Below are 12,960 nucleotides of genomic sequence, written 5' to 3'. Positions count from 1 at the left end.
ATGTGTTTGACAAGGACCCTCCTCAAGTTGAGGGCAGCAAGTCTGATTTTCAGTTTCATTCACTGGAGAAAATGGGGACACTAATATAACCTGAGACTTCTTAATAATTGTTTCAGTCAGATAATAGAACCAAGTCCACATGGTGAAGGATCTTGTATTAATTAGATGGAGTATAAGAGTGTAAGCCAGGGGCACCTGGGTGGCTCAGTTGGTTAAGCATCTGACTTTGGCTCAGGTCATGATCTCAGGGTCCTGGGATCGAGCCCCAAGTCGGGCTCCACGCTTGGTGGGGAGTCTGCTTGTCCCTCTCCTTCTCCCACTGCCCCTCCACCTGCTCATGTACTCTTTCTCTCCTTCCTGAGAGTGAGGGTGAGGGGGAGAGGGAGAGAAAATCTTGAGCAGACTCTGCACTCAACACAGAACAGATCTGGGGCTCAGTCTCAGGACCCTGAAATCAAGACATGAACCAAAACCAAGAGTTGGACACTTAACCAACTGAGCCACCCAGGTGCCCCACTCATTCTCACCTGAAGTAACTATAAATCTTATTCCTGAGACATTCCAGAATTCTGCAGCCACAATTTACTTATTTCTTATTGACTTTCCTCCCTAGAAGCTCAGGTTTCAGATTTCTGCGTATGGTTAAGTCATTAACCATCCATTTTTATATTTTTCATTTCTGGAATTTTGTTGATGTAGCCTCTCTCCTGTAGTTCTCCCCCTTCTTTTTATATTGTCACATTTTAGATGCTGTATAAATATTACCTACCTTCCAGTACTTTCTCCTTTTTTGTCTGAAGAGAAAACACAAAGGCTCTGTGGCAAACTCTGTGGATTGACCACTCAAAACTATGCTCAGGCCTTATTTCCAAGCCTTCCCTTAGTATAGAAGTTTCAATATAGGGCGCCTGAGTGGCTCAGTTGGTTGGGCGACTGCCTTCGGCTCAGGTCATGGTCCTGGAGTCCCGGGATCGAGTCCCACATCGGGCTCCCTGCTCGGCAGGGAGTCTGCTTCTCCCTCTGACCCTCCTCCCTCTCATGCTCTCTGTCTCTCATTCCCTCTCTCACAAATAAATAAATAAAATCTTTAAAAAAAAAAAAAAAGAAGTTTCAATATATAAAACCCCTGTCCTGTCTACCTTTGGCTAGGTATGGTCTTAAAAAGAAAAAGAAAAAAAAGCAGATGCCATTGAGGCTTTTAAGATGGCATTTTAATAAGAGGGACTCCGCTTGTAAGGCTCTCTTTGTTTTTGGTTTTTAGCTTTTGGTTTTTTGGTTTTCTCTTTTTTCTTTACTCCTGCCTGGAATCTTAAGGTAGTGCTTAGACTCTCAGTCATACGGAAACATTGGCTTAAAGCTACATGACGAAGATATGAACAGAATATTAGGATCTTTGGGTTCTCAGCAACATCACAGAGCAACTACAGAAGACCTTGACTGCTAAATTGAGGCTTCTTAATCCTAGGAATAATCAATTTGTTACTTCTTAAGCTTTTATTTAGCAGCCTTTCCAAACAGGGCCTCTCTAAGCAAGGCACACTTAGTGTCTACATATTAATGAACACTGGTACCTTTAAAAATCCAAAAATGAAAGTTATGCGCTTGAAAGTGTACGTGTATAAATTATTCTCTCTAAAAGCAAATACTTGCTTTTTTTAATATTGACAGAATAAACTTTTCTTTTTAAAAAAGATTTATTTATTTTAGAGAGAGAGCACATGCAGGAAAGGGAGAGAGGGAATCCTCAAGCGGATTCCCAGATGAGCAGGGAGCCTGTCACAGGGCTCCATCCCAGGACCCTGAGATTATGACCTGAACCGAAACCAGGAGTCAGCCACTTAATGAACTGAGCCACTCAGGCACCCCCAGAATAAAACTTCTTTAAACTTAAAAGCCCCACTCTTTGCTTTCAACTTGTCATAGTTTGCTTTTTAAATTTTCCTTACTGCTGTAGTGATCATGCATACCAGATTATACACCACTAGATATCCTTTTAGGACCTTATTTCAAATTCTCTACATAAAAGCGAATGTATTGACAATACATATAAGTTTTAGCAGTCTTCTTTCAATATACCATGAACATTGGGATTCAGAATAAATAATAATAATGTGTCTCTGGCAAAGATATCAATAATTTTCATATGATAATATATAAATTGTATATTCCTATTAAATAAAAAGAAGACATTCTCTAAACAAGTATGTCATATTGATTTCTGTAAGTTAAAAGTGCTAAAATATATTCTCAATACTTTTTATTAATTATGCAGTTAATTAGAACATTAAGGAAACTTACATCAAAAAACTGCCTAGTTTCCTGAAAGCATTGATTTTAAAAACAAATTATTTGGAGAGGGAATTGTGTGGTATGTTTGCATTAGACATCTAGTCCCAGGGGCATTATAAACATCAACAATACCATTTTTGTCACGCTAGCGTTACTTTTCATTATAGTTGAGACATCTGACAAGCAGAGTCTCCATGCTACAATACACAAAGTCCCTTGACACCTTAGGCTTTTTCAACAGTCTTAATCCAGCTTGTTGGATTTCAAGAGTTTCAATAAATCAGAAAAACCAGGGGGGTTCTTTTCTCTATACACATTGCACAAACAAGAATCATATTATTGTAAAGTTGAAGAGGATTAGCAATGATGCCATCTGCCTTTTTTCTTTGTTTGAACATCATTTTTATTCTCAAATGAAGTAAGTTTGGGAATTCTTGACTCATATGAAAGTTGGACCATATCACAACAACAATAAATCAGCTTTTCATTTGTTTTGATTTAATGCACATCACAATATTCTAGAAAAGGTGTGATTTGGTTACACCAGAAGTTAAAGCTGAGACTTTTTCCTTAATACGACTTAGGGAGTAACAGAGCTTTGAATGACATTTATACAATTCTCTATCACCTTTCAGTGGACACGTCATCAATATCCTAATCCATGTTAGTATCACCTTTTGCTTGGATTTACAAAACAGCCTCATCATCAGTCTTCCCACAAATTTCCTCTCATCAATATTTCATCCATAGATATCATTCTGTAATGCAGAGCTGATCATGTCACTTCTTGAAACTAATAGTTTCCCATTGCTCTTTCACCCAGATTCTTTAAATCCTTCCTCATGATCTATAACAACAGCTATCAAAGCCCTCTTTTTTGTTGTTAGAATTACACTTATTTCCAATATGAACCTTCATGCGGCCTTACTATTTTCTTTGCTCAAAGATTTGCTCTCATTCACCCAACATCACTTTCTACTCATTCTTTAAAACTTCAATTTAATAATCCCACAATCAAGCAAGTCTTTCCTCATCTCTGAGACTCAGCAATTCTCCTATTTTATGATCTCACACTAACCTATATTTCTCTTTTGCAACTATTGTAAACCGATAACTGATTGTATATTTAGTTATTGATATCTGTCATCCTTTCTAGAATTTAATTTCTATGAGACCAGTTCTGTTTTGTTCATCACTGGAGCATCGTAGTCTTGAATAGAAGAAACTCAATAGTTATTTCTTGAATATACAAATTAATACTGTTTGCCAATCCAAAACACAGCCATAGCAATGACAGAAAATAAAGTACTAAACTAATTTGTAATTGTCATTTTAATATACCCACAGGGTTCTGCCATACAGAAGTTAGGTATATAGTCTATAATGTATGATTACTAGTGGGCAAGTTATGTGCCTTACACTTTCACCACCATCTAAAAAAGAATATTGGATAAAATGAGCAAAAGTGATGTTAATAGAGGAACAACCTGAAACCTTTTTAATTTTGTAAGGTTAAACTTTTAAAGTAATCAGTTCCATGGTATTAGTTATAAGTAACTTGCAACACATCTCATATAATGATTGAGGACCAGCAAAGTAGGCTATCAACGTTATGAATAATTTAGAGGCTAAATACAAGTTCTTTTTTCAAAGTATTCAATGAAAATTATTTCAGACTCTTTTTAAAATATTTAAATTTTGCCCTGAATTCTCTTTTTCTTTTTCTTTTTAGTTTCAGGTGTATGTAAAATTTAATGATTCAACACTTCCATATAACACCCGGTGCTCATCACAACAAGTGCCCTCCTTAATGCACATCACCCATTTAGCCCATTTCCCCACTCACCTCCCCTCTGGTAATCATTAGTTTGTTTTCTATAGTTAAAAGTCTGTTTCTTTTTTTCTTTTTAAGATATTATTTATTTATTTGAGAGGCAGAGCAGGAGAGGGGGGAGGGCAGAAAGAGAGAGAGAATCCTCGAGTGGACTCCCCACTGAGTGAGGAGCCAGATGTGGGGCTCGATCCCAGGACCCTGGGATCATGACCTGAGCTGAAGGCAGATGTTTAACCAACTGAGCCACCCAGGCACCTCAAGAGTGTTTCTTAGTTTGTCTCTCTTTCCTCACCAATGTTTGTTCATTTTGTTTCTTAAATTATAAAGTATTTGTCTTTCTCTGACTGACTTATTTCACTTAGCTTTATACTCTCTAACTCCATCCAAGTCCTTGCAAATTTGCCCTGAATTCTTAACTGCTAGCAGGTAAGAATAGTAGATGAAGATGGCCGTATGGCAATTAACCTATAAGTTATTTCAGTTGAATTTTGTGTTTCATTTTGTGAGATGGGGAAGAATATTTGCCTTTTCTAGACCACTGCTTTTGAATCCACAGATGCATAAAAGAGGAGGGGAGAAGGAAGAAAGCTAAAAGTAATGAAGGTCTTTGTCTTACAAAATTGTTGAAATTTGAAGGTAGCTTGGAACAAATCCCATGAGCATAAAGAACTAGCTAATCAAAGTCATCTCTGAGGTTGCCCTGAAGGCATGAGTTCATGAACACAACACTGTGTCTGCCCTTTAAGAATTAGGGAACATGAACAAATATGCCATCCATGCTACACAGGCACCACAATTACCTTTGGACACAGGGAGGCCAGAGAATGCACAGTGGGACATGGCTGCAGAAAAAGCTCCAATTTCCACAATTTTGCTTATTAGCAGGAAGGACCAAAAAGGAACAGAAGATGACCTTTGTCTTTCTTTTGTCTTCTTAACTGCAGACAAGAGTGTCTAAATAGGAAGACCCGATTTGCTTCTTGAACCCGAAGCATATATCACAGCTGTAAAGGGTGGAATAGGTACATATGATTTTAAGTCTACCGAATGGAAAAAATAGCTCACCTGCAAAACCCACTTCAAATATTGACAAGGCAATCTTTTATAGGACATTTTATGAAGATAACCAGATGACTATGATTTTTACACTGAGAGTACTGTTATTCTTTGTGAACCCCTTAGTTCCTAACCTTAGAGTATGTGCGGGTGTGAGTGGGGGTGTGTGTGTGTGTATGTGTGTGTGTATGTATTGAGTGAGGGAAGAGTAGATCCTACAAATTGTATCCACTAATGATCTGACATTTATCTTATTTTTTTCATGTCATTACTATCAATGTTAATTTCTTACTGAAAGCAGTACTAGTAAGAAAAGCCTATTATTTCTACCATTTGCAAAGGTGTATTGTATCAGGATACACACACACACACAAATATACAAATACATATATGTTATTTTAATTAATGCCCAATTTTATTTATTCCATACACCAAATGGTAATTATTAATTTATATAAGAGATGAGGAATCAGAAACATCAAGAGATAAAATAATTTTCAATATGTCTATTGTAGCATTATTTACAATAGCCAAATGCTGGAAGTAGCCCAAGTGTCCATCAATAGATGAATGGATAAAGAAGATGTGATGTATATATACAATGGACTATTATTCAGCCATAAAAAGAATGAAGTCTTGCCATTTGCAACAACATGGATGAAGCAAGAGAGTATAATGCTAAGTGAAATAAGTCAGTCAGAGAAAGACAAATACCATATGATCTCACTCACATGTGGAGTTTAAGAAACAAAACAAATGAACAAAAGAAAAAAAGAGAGAGAGAGAGAGACAAACCAAGAAACAGACTCTTAACTACAAAGAACAAACTGATGGTTACCAAAGGGGATGTGAATCACAGGATGGGTGAAATAAGTAATGGGGACTAAAGAGTACACTCGTCATGATGAGCACCAGGTGATGTATGGAATTGTTGAATCACTATATTGTACACTTGAAACTAATATAACACTGTATGTTAACTATCCTGAAATTTAAAAAACTTAATTAAAAAAAGATAAAGTAGGGGTGTCTGGGTAGTGCAGTCGGTTAAGTGACCCACTCTTGGTGTCAGCTCCAGCCGTGATCTCAGGGTATTGAGATCAAGCCATGCGTCTGGCTCCACGCTCAGCCTGAGTCTGCTTGAGATTCTTTCTCCCTCTCCTCCTGCCCCTTGTGCTCTCTCTCTCTCTCAAATAAATAAATAAATCTTTTTTAAAAAGATAAAATAATTTTTCTAATGACATGCAGCAGAAAAGAAATAAGAAGAAAAAATAATACAGGAACCACACCGAGATCCAACTCTGGATCAATATGTCCCTATTAGGTTAAACTATCAAATCCTTAATACTCAAAGTAGAGTGACATCTAATAATACTCTTGTTATTACCCTAATATTACTAAATATAACATAAAATGAAATTTCAATCACTTTAAAGCAAATTGAAAACAGTGATAATTTTGGACCCTTTGTATGTATTGATGTTAAAATACCTAACCTCTAAATTTTTCCAAAAATTTCCTCAAAGCTGACACAAAAAAAGAAAGCTTGTTAGTTAGCCTCATAAAATTCACTGTCATCTCCAGACTGACAGGCTTCAGAACTAAAATTTCTTTTTTGAAAAGACAAAGCTGGAAAGAAATGTAAAAGATGGCATAAATAATATCAAAATGAGTAATGGACAAATGAAGAGCTCCATATTATAAGTATTATTTAAAATATAATCTCTGTATGCAATTTAAATTGAAAAATATATTGAACTTTGTAAAAATGTTTATTATAAAGTTTAAGAAAGAAGAAGAAAACAATAAATCTAGGAAATGGTCCAATTTTTTTCACTTAAAAAATATTTATTAGCATATACAATGTTTCAGACATTATTTTGAGCACTGAGAGATTAAAAGATGGGCAAAAATTGATATTCACTGAATGTTATATTAGTAAGAGATCCAGGTGTCAGTCAAATTATCACAAAATAAATGGAAAATTATAGTTCTGAAGAATATATTAAGGCAGGTATATGATGGTGTGAAGTCACATTACAATGACACTTGATCTTGTCTGCGGATTTTGGAATGGTTTATCTGGGAATAATATTTAGTCAAGAATTGACTCAGTGAAGATTTGGGTGACAGAAAATGAATAACAGTAAAGGAAATAAGAATGGATTCAAAAGCATAAAATTTCAAAAGCCAGTTTAAGAATATAATGAATGATTTGTCTTTCTTTTTTTTTTTTTTAAAGATTATATTTATTTATTGGAGAGAGAGAGAGTGAGAGAGAGCATGAGAAGGGAAAGGGTCAGAGGGAGAAGCAGACTCCCCACCGAGCGGGGAGCCTGACACGGGGCTCGATCCCGGGACTCCAGGATCATGACCTGAGCCGAAGGCAGTCGCTTAACCAACTGAGCCACCCAGGCGCCCCAATGATTTGTCTTTCTTTGTGTGATATGGAAAGTTCCTCAGTTGGAGAATGAAGGATGTTCATACACACACATACACACACACTCAAAACTATATGATACTCATATAGATAATACACACATAACACACACATATATGTGTGTGTATATGTATGAAAGATCAAATGGAATTATTCAAGAAATTTGGAGGGAAAGAAAAAAACATGAACTCAGCCTCGCAGTCTTAGTAGTAGTGTTTTTGGTCCTGACTAGTGGCCAAAAAAGATTTTAGCTATTTTCTTTCCTTTTTGGTTCATTTGTTTTAGTTTTCCTCTTTTTTTTTTTTCACTTTTTAGAAATAACCTATTGATCAGGACACCTGTGTGGCTCAGTTGTTTAAGCGTCTAACTCTTGGTTTTGGCTCAAGTTATGATCTCAGGGTTGTGAGATCAAGCCTGGAGTAGGGTTCAGCACTCAGCGCCAGGTCTGCTTGAGATTCTCTCCCTCTCCCTCTCCTTCTCCTTCTGCACCTCCCCTCACTCAAGCTCCTGCTGGAGCATACTCTCTCTCTCTCAAATAAATAAGTAAGTAAACTCTTTTTTAAAAAAAGAAATAATCTATTGTTCAATTAGTGTTTGGTTTAAAGTTAATGTAATTAATTGATAACCCAAAAAATGCATTCATTGCTAAATATTTTTAAATACCCATTTTACTGAAAAATTTCTTGAGTTACGCTTACAGTACTACATTTGGTTACATGTTAAATGTGGATTACTTAATGTTTAATGAAATTTTTATGGTACATATGAAGTAATAAAGTTTTAACTTATTAATGTCAAATTATAATTATTTCATTAATATTTTATATGTTCCTGTAAAGTTCTGTCTCTCCTATTCCCCAAGTGTGTGATTGGTTCTGTTCACAACCCAGGTTTAATTAAAGAATTCAAGACTTGCTTCCAGGGTTATACAATTTCCAGTTTTATAAAACCCTAATTCTCCAATGAACACTTGCTACAGAAAAACAGCATAATATAGACTTTGCAACCCAAGAGACACATTCATAATTTCTGACCACCACTACTTGCATGAGTAAATCATTTATCTCAGCTCCACTTTTGCATCTGAAAAATAGACATTATAAAATTAAACTTCAGGGTTGTTTTGAGGATGAAGATAATGTTTTAAATTACCTGCCACCCTTGATGTGCTTACTAAATTTGCCACAATAAATGCAATATGGTGGAAAGGAAATTAGACCAGGGATAATATGATTTGGGTTTAAGTTCTGGCAAAAGCAATTAGCTATTTGATTCTTATATATGATACTTAACTCCTAAGAATCTGTTTTCTTATATATAAAATAGAATAAAACCTGCCCGACTTTCTATGTACATCAAATGAGATAGTATAGGAGAAAAAATAGCAAAACTAAACTGATACTATAGATGCTCTTTATATAGGACCTAGGAAATTTCTTCCCATGGTATTTGTGTAAGTACTATTGCTTGGCCAAGGAAACAGTCAACAAAAAAAGTAGGTAGGTTGGAGCTACTCAATGGCATTCCAAATACCTAGGAAAAAAACCAAAATGAAACACTTCCACTAATTCCTATTTTTGTCATTCGCCCCACCAAACCTCAGAACTTCGTCCTTGCTTAAAATCACACCCCTTGCAGGAAGGAGAAAACAAGTGGCATCCAAGGAGACCAAGAGTCCAATGTGCTTAACCGGCAGAACCACCCAGGTGCCTTTCTTTGCCCCATCTTATTTAACACTACCACTTTAACACATACACCCTTGTCCATCCACTTACATACCACACACAATGTCAAGTACTACCAACAGCATTGTATATAACAAAACTTACTGGGAAAATTGCTCTAAGATTGCATTTTTAAAGAAAGTATATGGCCTTTGCTTTTCATTTTCTGAGGATTATGATGTTGTTAGAACTATGCCAGCAATTTCAATTTTATATAAAAAAAAATACTTGTGAAGAAAAGAAGAGGAAAAGAAAGAACTTTGGAAGGCAAAGAATTTAACTGGAAAACAATGAACTTCTTTCTGGGACCACATCGTGTTTGCTAAAAATCCCTGTTGTGCATACCTTAGACACTGAGGCTTATTAATATTCAGAAAGCCCAAATGAAAGTAGATACACATACTCAAATTTAAAAATAGAAGATTTATAAAAGGAAAATCTGCCTGTGACTTGACACAGCTTCAAATTTTGCCTTTGACCAAAATGAATGAACATATAATGAGCACTATAATCGATTAATCCTGAGTCAATTGCAGCAAGATACATTTCAGACGGCATAAGGATAATTATTAGAAAAGTGTCCTTTCAGATTAATGGTTTATGATATCCATTACCCTATGTTTTGCTAGTATGACTTTTTAAAATACTATTTTATTGAAGATTAGGGGACAAACAAAAAACTAAAGAATTTAGCCATCTAAGGGTTTGAAATAAATTTCATATCTGTCATAGCTAATACATGAGAAACCAAGTAATACATGTTTACACTGCAGTAGAATCCCAAACAAACTATTAACTATCTGTTTTGTATTATTCATATGTACCCTTGTGAATTTGATTTCCAAGAATTTCAAGTCTCATTTTTGGAGCTGCAGCTAAAATGCTGTGCCTGATTCCCATTGGATGTTATATATACTTTTCTGATAATATTTTATTGGTGTCTCTGGAATCATTTTAAAATTTAATTGAATAAAAAGATAAATATTATTATATTACAATAATAAATCCTAAATCTTCATAAATTATTTATCTAGTAAAACAAAAATCATAAAATTAGAGGATTCCACATTTTTTGTGGCTTTTTTGTGGCTTTGGGGATTCTTGGTTCTTAGGATTACAAAAACAAACAATAGCCTCAATTATTTCATAATTTATTAAAAGAAATAAACTCTCTCTTACATGTAACTATCAAAGTAATCAGATCTATGAATTCAGCATTATAAACTATGATGCAGCATTATGAAGAACATTCTCTGCAGCAATGAAGTATACAAAGTATACAATAAAGTATATTTTTTGTGGAAAGTGAGATGAGGCTGTTACCGAGGGAAATGTTGAGGAAAAGCTTTATGGGAACCAGAATGTTCTATAGATATGAGAATAGGCTATGATGTCAGAAATACATGTAAACTAACAATAACATTGTGACTTCTTTGGGTTTAGTTCACTTATTCTTATGTAATTAATGCACTCCTGAAGTCAATAATGTCTTTTTTATAGTGATCACATATCAAATTTGGAATTGTATGCAAACAACCTGGCACACAGAGCAATTCAGCCATTTCTAGCCATTTACATTGTATTCACAAAGAAAGTAATATTCAAACTCATCCTACAAAATGACTATCATTTCTCCAGATGGAGTATGAAGAATGTTAATTTCAATTGGAGAGAAAACATAAGCAATAGATAGAAATGGAAATGTAGCACATGTACATGGAATATCAAATATTCTGTTGTGACTAGACACTGTATAGAGAAAGTGTGTGTGGGGGGGTTGGGGATAAGTCATGAGAAAGACTGGGACCTGACAGGAAAAAATGTAAATGCCTTGCTCATAAGTATGGATTAGATTGTGTAGACAATGGGTATGCAGAATGAGTGATGGAGGGCTCAAATGGACAGTGATAAGTTATCTGTAAATAACATTTATTTTATTAGTCAGTGATATATGAGCAATATTATCACATGATAATCTATTTATTTGTCTATACTGTACATTGAATAAAGATCCAAAACAGTTCAGCCAGAGCCATGCTACCTTCAATGATACATTCACTTTTGTACTTTTCCTTTTTTAAAAAAACTATAAAATATTACAATGCACAAACAACAGAGAAAGTAAATAACTATCTCGTGGAAGAATCGAGTTTAAATAAATGTAAACATGTTGTCATCTTAAATTAGAATGGTCAGTGATAGACTTTGGGCATGACAGCCTGAGACGCTCCACTGATCTGCTCCCCAGGGAACCCGGTGAAAATTATCAAAACATGCACACAACTATTTTAATCCTCTGCAGATGGTCCTAAGAACAACAAACAAATGAAAAAAAAAAAATCTTTCAAGAATATCTACAATTTGTAAGAAAGGGGAGATATGTGGTTTGAGCCTAGACCATTCCCTCCCTCCCCACCCTTCTTCTCAGGAAGACAGAGACTCTACTCCAGAATACAGCAGCCCAAAACACAAGGCTCAACTTCTTCTCAGCTCCTAGTTAGAGTGTTTGTTCTTTCCCAGAGAAGCAGGACTTTAGGGTTTCTCATCCCACCCCAGAGAGAAATTTCTGAGGCCAAATCCCATGGTATAAAACTGAAGTGGCTTTACTAATACCAGAGTTTACTAATAAACTTTAAAACAAAAAAAAATGTTATTAGAGTTAAAGAATATAATGATAAAAGGGTCAATTCATCAGGAAGATGCACCCAACATCAAAGCACCTAACCAAATAAAGCAAACACTGACAGATCTGAAGGAAGAAACAGACATCAATACAAGATGAGTGGGAAACCTCAGTACCCCACTCTCAATAATGAGCAGATTGTCAGACAGAAAATCAATTAAAAAAAGCTACAAAACTGAACAACACTATCACCAAATGGAACTAACAGACATATATAGAACATTCCACTCACGAGCAGCAAAATACACATTCTTCTCAAGTGCACATGGAATGTTCTCCTGAATAGATCACATGCTAGATAACAAAACAAATCTTAACAAATTTAAGAAGACTGAGATAATTTCATATCTCCTTTCTGATCCCAAGACAAGGAAACTAGAAATCAATAAAGAAAGAAAATTAGAAAACCTACAAATACATGAATATTAAAGCACTCTTAAGTAATCACAGGGTCAAAAGAGAAATCAAAAAGGAAATTAGAAAAAAAAGTCTCAAGACAAATGAAAATAAAAATACAAAATATCAAAATTCATGGGACGCAGCAAAAATAGTACTAGGAGGGAATTTTATAGCAATAAATGCTTATGATAAAAAAGAAAAATGATCTCAAACAAACCTAACTTTACACCATAAATAAAAAAACAGAAAAGAGAACAAACAACACCTAAAATTAGCTGAAAAGAGAAATTAATTAAAATTAAAGCAGAAATAAATGAAATGCATACTAGGAAAACAACAGAAAAAATCAATGAAACTAAGAATTGGGTTTTTGAAAAGAAAAATAAAAATAGTGGGCGCCTGGGTGGCTCAGTTGGTTAAGCGACTGCCTTCGGCTCAGGTCATGATCCTGGAGTCCCTGGATCGAGTCCCACATCGGGCTCCCTGCTCAGCGGGGAGTCTGCTTCTCCCTCTGACCCTCCCCCCTCTCATGTGC

This window comes from Leptonychotes weddellii, chromosome 6 (assembly GCF_054177405.1).
Source record: "Leptonychotes weddellii isolate Sample4059 chromosome 6, ASM5417740v2, whole genome shotgun sequence".
Classification (NCBI taxonomy): Eukaryota; Metazoa; Chordata; class Mammalia; order Carnivora; family Phocidae; genus Leptonychotes; species Leptonychotes weddellii.
The sequence above is the reverse complement of the archived record's forward strand: the minus strand, read 5'-3'. Positions refer to the sequence as shown.